The sequence below is a fragment of the Lynx canadensis genome, chromosome C1, assembly GCF_007474595.2.
Source record: "Lynx canadensis isolate LIC74 chromosome C1, mLynCan4.pri.v2, whole genome shotgun sequence".
NCBI lineage: Eukaryota > Metazoa > Chordata > Mammalia > Carnivora > Felidae > Lynx > Lynx canadensis.
The window spans coordinates 81124977-81132598 of NC_044310.1; positions in this window are offsets into that span (position 1 = coordinate 81124977).

Below are 7622 nucleotides of genomic sequence, written 5' to 3' on the forward strand. Positions count from 1 at the left end.
GCCACATTACACCCTTTGCTATTGTGGTAAGTCACTTAAATTTTAGAGTTTTTCTTACAGCCCTTAGACAAACCTGGACACAGAAACTGTGACCCTGAAGTGGGGTATTAATGTAACTTAAGATTTGTAACATTGACAGCACTAGTCAGCAAAAAATAGTTGGAAAAGTTGAAAAGAGGGAAACTCACGTTATGCAATGGCGGAACATTTCATACTATCACCTATAATAAGTCAGAAGGCAGACCATGTACTTTCTACACCTGTAACGTGAGATCAGGATTTCTCAAGAGAAGCACAACTGACATTTTAGGCTAGGGAATTCTTTGCTGTGTGGTGGCTGTCCTGTTAATTGTGGGATGTTTAGCAGCATCTCTGGTGTCTACCACTAGATGCCATCACGTCTTCCTAGTCCTGATATTGCCAAATGCCCCCTGGAGGAGCAAATTGCCTTGGATTGAGAACCACTGCTTTAGAAGAAGTGACTGGAAATAATAAAGATTGTTTATATTGGCCCCTTCCCCTTTGGTGAAGTATTAAAATAGATCAGCTCAAGGAAGAACTGACTGGTTTATAAGCAGAAATAAGAGGGAATACAGAGACTATACATTTGGAGTTTCCAAGGCTAGGAAAGGTGAATTGTTCCTGGACTTCAGACAGTAAGAGATAAGTTTGAAAAATACTTTGAGCATCAAAGTCTCAGTAAAACTTCTCAGAGAACAAAGAGAGTTAGTCCTACAAAAGAGATCAGATAGAGTATGATCTTTCCACCTTTCATTTCAGATGGCCTAAAGGTATTCATCATTATACTAAAAGAGAGAGGAAGGGAGGCTAGAAGAAAATAAATCAATTTGGTTTCAGAATTATGTCTAAGAATAAACTTTGAGTGTGCTTCCTGGCACACAAAATTGACTGAAAGCAAATAGATCAGATACCTGCTGAGGTTTTTTTTCAGGCTTTATGAAGATTATATTCTAGGAAGAAAAAAGATAATAGGTTATCAAATAATAAATAAATAAAACATCACCAAAATTAAATACTATTTTATGCTTCCTTGCTTGGCAAAAATTAAGGAGTCTTATGATACCATTAGAGATGGTGTGGCCTGAAAGATTATCTTAAATATCGCTGCTTTGAGTGTAAATTGGAAGATAATTTGTGTTTGCTTTGTAAAGTTGAACATAACCTAAATCCCAGCAATTCTATTCCTACATACAGACTCAAGAGAAACTCTTGCATATTTGTACCTGGAAATGTATACAGAAATGTGCAAAACAATACTGTTAACAATAGCAGAAAGTTAGAATTTACCATAAAAAAGAGGGTAAAATTGGTATACTGACCCTATGAAATATTACACAGTATATGAAACATAACTACAGATACCTGTAACAACATGATTAGGTTGTACTTGAGTACCAGAAGTGGGCCACAGATTACATTTGGCATGAAGACCTTTTATAAAATTAAAAACAATTTCCATTAAAAAATCATTGTTCAAGCAGGTGTGTGTGTGTGTGTGTGTGTGTGTGTGTGTGTGTGTGTGTTTAGATAAGAAAGGGATAAACACAGAATTTAGGATAATGGCTAGCTGCCTCTGAGGAAGGCAGGAAGATGGAATGAGAAAGAGCATATTAGTGGAACTTCATTTTAATGTTTTAGATCTAGGGGTTGGATGTTAGGTTTGGGGGTGTTCTTTATATCTGGAAAGAAAGAAAGAAAGAAAGAAAGAAAGAAAGAAAGAAAGAAAGAAAGAAAGAAAGAAAGGAGAAAGAAGGAAGGAAGGAGGGAGGGAAGGGAGGAAGGAAGGAGGGAGGGAAGGGAGAAAGGAAGGAAGGGAGAAAGGAAGGAGGGAGGGAGGAAAGGGAGGAAGGAAGAGAGAGGGAGGGAGGGAGAAAGAAAGAAAGAGAGACAGAGAGAGGGAGGGAAGGAAGAAGGGAGGGAGGGAGAAAGGAAGGAAGGAAGGGAGAAGGAAGGAAGGAAGGAAGGAAGGAAGGAAGGAAGGAAGGAAGGAAGGAAGGAAGGAAGGAAGGGAGGAAGGGAGGAAGGAAAGAAGGAAGGAAGGAAGGAAAGAAAAGAAACGTACTAAGTTTTGATTGAATTGTATTGCAAAAAAACCCAAGTCCAGACTAAACAATCTGCTGGCTCTCAAGCTTGCTCCAGCAGAAAGCAGGCTGTATAAACTATTCTGTCCCCAGAGCAGGAATGCTCCCCAACATTCACTTCAGATGTAACAGAGGAGAATGACAGAGAAGAAAAGATAATAATAATGATAATCAAAGAAGAAGCTACAGCCAGGAACCATGAAGAATAATGGACAAGAACATCTAGATAGAGAAATAAGGGTTTAACTGAGAAGGTAATTCTTGTTCCACTTTTATATGAAGAACATTCCATTTCATATAAAAAATATACATACATATGTGAGACACATACACATACATGTGAACATACACACTCATTCATGCACTTCCATACCTATAAAATTTAAATTTAGCAAATTAAAAAGATAATAACTTTCAAAGATAATAACCATGATTCTTAAGAGTACTGATGTATCAGCCCTGCATGGATGACTTCAGTGGTCATGTATTGTCACTGTAAGTTCAGTCACGGTGCCATTTATTAGCATTACAGAATGTTTGTTCTGTTTGAAGCAGTTTTATTGTCAATTTGATTTTGATCAAAAGAAGAAAATTAACATGAAATATTTTTGAAAAAAACTTAGAATAGAAAGAAATGAGACAAATCAAAAGCACTGTCATCAAAATTTATGGTTCTTGTGAAATTTAATTTTATATGCATGTTTATACATTTGCATTTTGTACAATACCACTTTATTTCAGTGTATATTCATAAACACAAAACTGATATATGCACATTGAAACAAATGAAATGATATGAATAAATAAAAAGTTAAGATATTTCCCTCCCCAACCCCTCTTACATTCCAGTGTTTCTTGCTTAAATCAATGCCAATAATTTTCTAGTTTTCTAGTCATTTCTTCAGGTTCATAAAAGCATATTAATACAGATAAAACAGATGAGAGAGAGAGCATGCGTGAGAGAGATTTCTGGTGTTTGGTTTGCTTTGCTACGCTTTTGCTTTCTCTGTGTTACTTTTGTGTGTTGGTGTTGGACAGAGTGGTATCTGGGCGGATGATTTTACACTTGTCCCCATGCCTCTCACACATTCTTTCCCTTCTGTCCTCAGAGGCCTGGGAGGCTGTTCTGTGCAGATTGCACTGATCCCTTACCTAGGGTTTGGCTTGTGAGAAGTGCTGGAAGACTATCAGAAGAAGGGAGGAGAACTGATGCCCCTTTGTTCCCCTTCTCCTGACCACAGTCCCTTCCTCCACTGCTGCCAGGCTGGCTGAGGCTGTGTTCCTTGCCTTTTCCCTGTCACACAGAGAGGCGGCAGAGACTTTCTGCTGTTGCTACCCCACCGGCTCCATCATCCTTTGTTGACTTCCTTCCTTACCCTTGTTCCCCCTAGGTAAATAGCCCCTCATCACGTGCTCATCAGTCAAACCCTACCATTGTGTTATTTCTTGAGTCTTTCTGACTCAGACACATATCCACAATATGCTATGTAGTGGGTCACTTTTTTCCCCACTTAATCTAGCATGGTCATCTTTCCAAGTCAGTATTTGTATGTTCCGTTCATTGTTTATAACAGCTTTATTTTGTTAACACTTGTCTGTTATGTCTTACTCTGATTCCTCCTTTAAATGTTTCTGAAGCTTTTGGTTTTGGAAATGTCATTTTTAAATGACATGTAATGGATGTTTAAAACTTAATCTGACAATCTTTTGTTTTCCATTGGAGTATTTAGTGTGTTTACATTTATTTAATTTTTGGAAACACCTTGATTAAGGTATAATTTATAAGCAATACAATGCACATATTTTAAGTATACAGTTCAACAAAAGCAGACACCTATTTAACTACCACCACAATCACGATATAAATCATTTCCATCACCCCAAAAGATTCCTCTGTGTCCCTGCTTAGTCAATCTCCACCCCCACCCCAGCTCAAACTCAGAAACCACTGATCTGCTTTCTGTCACTGTATATTAGATTTCCCTTCGTTAGTATTTTATAGAAATGAAAATCATTATATTACGCACTCTTTTGTGTCTGGCTTATTTTGCTCAGCATAGTGTTTTTGAGATTCATTCATGGTTTTGGATGTATTAGCAACTTATTCTTTTTACGGTGAGTAAGACTCTGTTTTATAGATAAACTACAATTTATTTTTCTTTTCAAAGAAAAGAAAGTTGGATCATTTCCACTTTGGGCTAACATGAATAAATCTCCTGTCGAGCAGGAAGATCTAGCTACCCATCCCAAATGGGGATTCCCACGGTGTGGATGATGGCAGAGACTGTACCATGGCCCATCACCAGAAGTGGGCGTCCATAGACCTAATCCAATGCATCTTCTATGCATTGGGAGTCACCAGGAAGGACTCACACACCAAGCACTGATTGTAACACAATGTATTCACAGAAAGAAGAAACATGGTAATATTAGTGTCTGTAGGGTGCACTGGACTCCCATGGCCAACGAGTCCTTTCCAACAGCTGATGCAGGCAAAGACCTGGTTTCCTCCTGCAGGTGACAAATACACTGGTGGGAATGGGCAGGTGCCAGGTGACGCACATGCTTAAACAGTGCATGGAAGTTCACAGCATACCCAGAACAGAGAAAAGCTTTCTCCTAATAAAGAAGAATATGGGACCAAGCAACACCTTGCACATAGCTTCCATATAGATGACTGTTCCAAGCCCAGGGCAATGATGACCAGTCCCAAAGAAGGGTGACTGGTCCCACAATGGCTTCTTCCCCAACACCTCCCATGGACATTCTTGTACAACTCTTCGTGTCCACAAAGATTTTTTTTTATATTATTTATTTTTTAGAGACAGAGTGAGACAAAGTGAGAGTGGGGGAGGGGCAGAGAGAGAGGAGACACAGGATTGGAAACAGGCTCCAGGCTCTGAGCTGTCAGCACAGAGCCTGACGCGGGGCTCAAACCCACAGACTGTCAGATCATGACCTGAGCTGAAGTCGGATGCTCAACCGACTGAGCCACCCAGGCGCCCCCACAAAGATTTTTAATTTGTCCTAAGTATATACCTACAAGAATTGCAGGGTCATATGTTAAGTGCATATTTAACACCTTAATAAACTGCCAAACGGTTTTCCAAAGTAGTTGTGCTATGTACATTTCTCCCAAGATATGAGAATTCCCATTGCTCCACATCCTTACTGACAATGGTATAATCATTGTTCTACTTTTAGTCTTTTTTGTGTGTGTGGTTGTAGTTGTATCACATTGCAGTTTTAATTTGCATTGACCTAATGGTCAATGATGCTGATCATCTTTCCCAGTTTTTACTGACCTTTCATATATCTTATTTTGTGCAGTGTCTGTTCAAATTTTCTGTTCATTTTTTAGGTTGAAATACTCAGTTTTTAAGTTGTAAGAAATATATACTTAGAACCTATATCTTAGAACACACATACACACACGCGCGCACACACACACACACATATATGTATTGCTAATATTTTCTCTTTGACTGGCCCTTGCCTTTTCATTTCCTTCATGTAGTCTTTCAAAGAGCAGAAATTTTAAATTCAATGATTCCATTTTAAACTTTTTTCTTTTATAGATCATACTTTTAAAATATCTTATTTAAGAAAATTAGTCTTTCACTATGATGGCATATAGTTTATCTTATATTTTCTTTTAGTTTATAAGAAGTATTGCAGTTTATCTTTTACATTTAGGTCAATGGTCCATTTTGAATTAATTTTTGTGAACGGCATGAAGGTTCATAAAAATTAAGGTTCATAAGGTTAAAAATTATACGTTCATTTTTCTCCCTGTGGCTATCCAATCGATACAGCTTCATATGTTTTCCTCATGGAATTACCTTAGCCTCTTGTCAAAAATTCTCTCCTGGTTGAGCCCTGAAATGCCTGCAGACCTGGCTAACATCTTGCTTACAATTTTACAAGAGACTCTTGGAAGCCAGAAATACCCAGCTAAACTTTTCTTGAATTCCTGATTCACAGAAACTGTGAAATAATCAATATTTCTCCAGCCATTAAACTTCAGGGAAACTTGTTACGCAGCAACAGATACCTCATATACTGACCTCATAAAATGAATAGATAAGTATTCCCTTGATCTATTTTCTAAAAGAGTTTGCATAGGATTAAATGATAGAATTCACTAGTGAAGTCAATGAGCCTAGAGTTTCCTTAATGTAAAGATTTTTAATTGAAAATTCAATATTTTTAATAAATATAGCATTAGTTGGGTTTTCTATTTTTCTATTGTAGATTCAGCAATTTATATCAGTCAAAAATGTGTGTACTTTGTCTGAAATCCCCAATCTATTAACATACAGTTATTCATAATATCACTCTACTATTCTTTTAATGGTTATAGTTTCCGTAGTGATGATCCCTTGATGACCCCTATTGGAGCTATCGACTGAATTATTTTCCTCCAAAATTCATATCTAAAATCCCTAACTCCTAATGTGGTGATACTTAGAGATAGGGATTTGGGGAGGCATTTAGGTTTATTTAGATGATGTAATGGAGGTGGGGCCCTCATGATGAGATTAGTGCCCTTATAAGAAGAGACAGCAAAGAGTTTGATTACATTCTTTTTCTCCTCAATGTGGGGACATAGTGAGGAAGCAGCTGTCTGCAATCCAGGAAAAGGGTTCTCACCAGGAACTGACAATGACTATGCTGATACCCTGATCTCGGACTTTTCAGCCTCTGGAATGATGAAAAATAAATTCCTGTTGCTTAAACTATCCAGAGTATGATACAGGAGATGCCTTAGAGTGTGCATTAGTATTACCATGCTCTGTGGTTAAGGTCCATGGAAAACTACAAGAATCCAATTCAAATAGAGCTACTAATGGCCCAGATGTTTCAGGAATGAAGTTTTGGATCACTCCACTGGGTCCTTACCAGCTACAACCTGTTGATGTCCTTGCTGAAGGCAAAGAGAATACAGAACAAGTAAAGGAAGAAGGTAGTTATAAATATGGGACCATTTACAGAAACGAAGACTGTAATTTTTATGAATATCTCCTGCCTGTTTTGTTATGTTGGCTCATATGGCAAGAGCGAGTTCAGTTTCGTAAGACACTGCCATATATGGGTGTGTGTGTGTGTGTGTGTGTGTGTGTGTGTGTATCAGAAACTTTAATAATATTCAACATAAGTAAAAGGAAAGAATACAACAATTATAGGCTTTCTTGGCTCCTCATCCTAGGATCATGCCTTATGAAGGATATTTTATTTTTTTAGGAATTTATTGATCAAACTCACCTCTTATATTGAAGTCAACAATGTGTGCATGTGTTAATTGTGCAATTCTGGGTTAATGATATAATGTTTAATAAGTTTATGGCCCTATCTTTTTACAGGGCAATGGGCTTTGATACTTTAGCGATTTTGTTTGTTTGCTTTTTTTTTTAAGCATAGAGAATTTAGGAGGACAGTGTCTTTCTTCTCTCTCTTACAGGCAGAAACACATAATGATGTGATGGTAAGGTGCACTGTCAAAGAAAGGGGCTCAGCTTG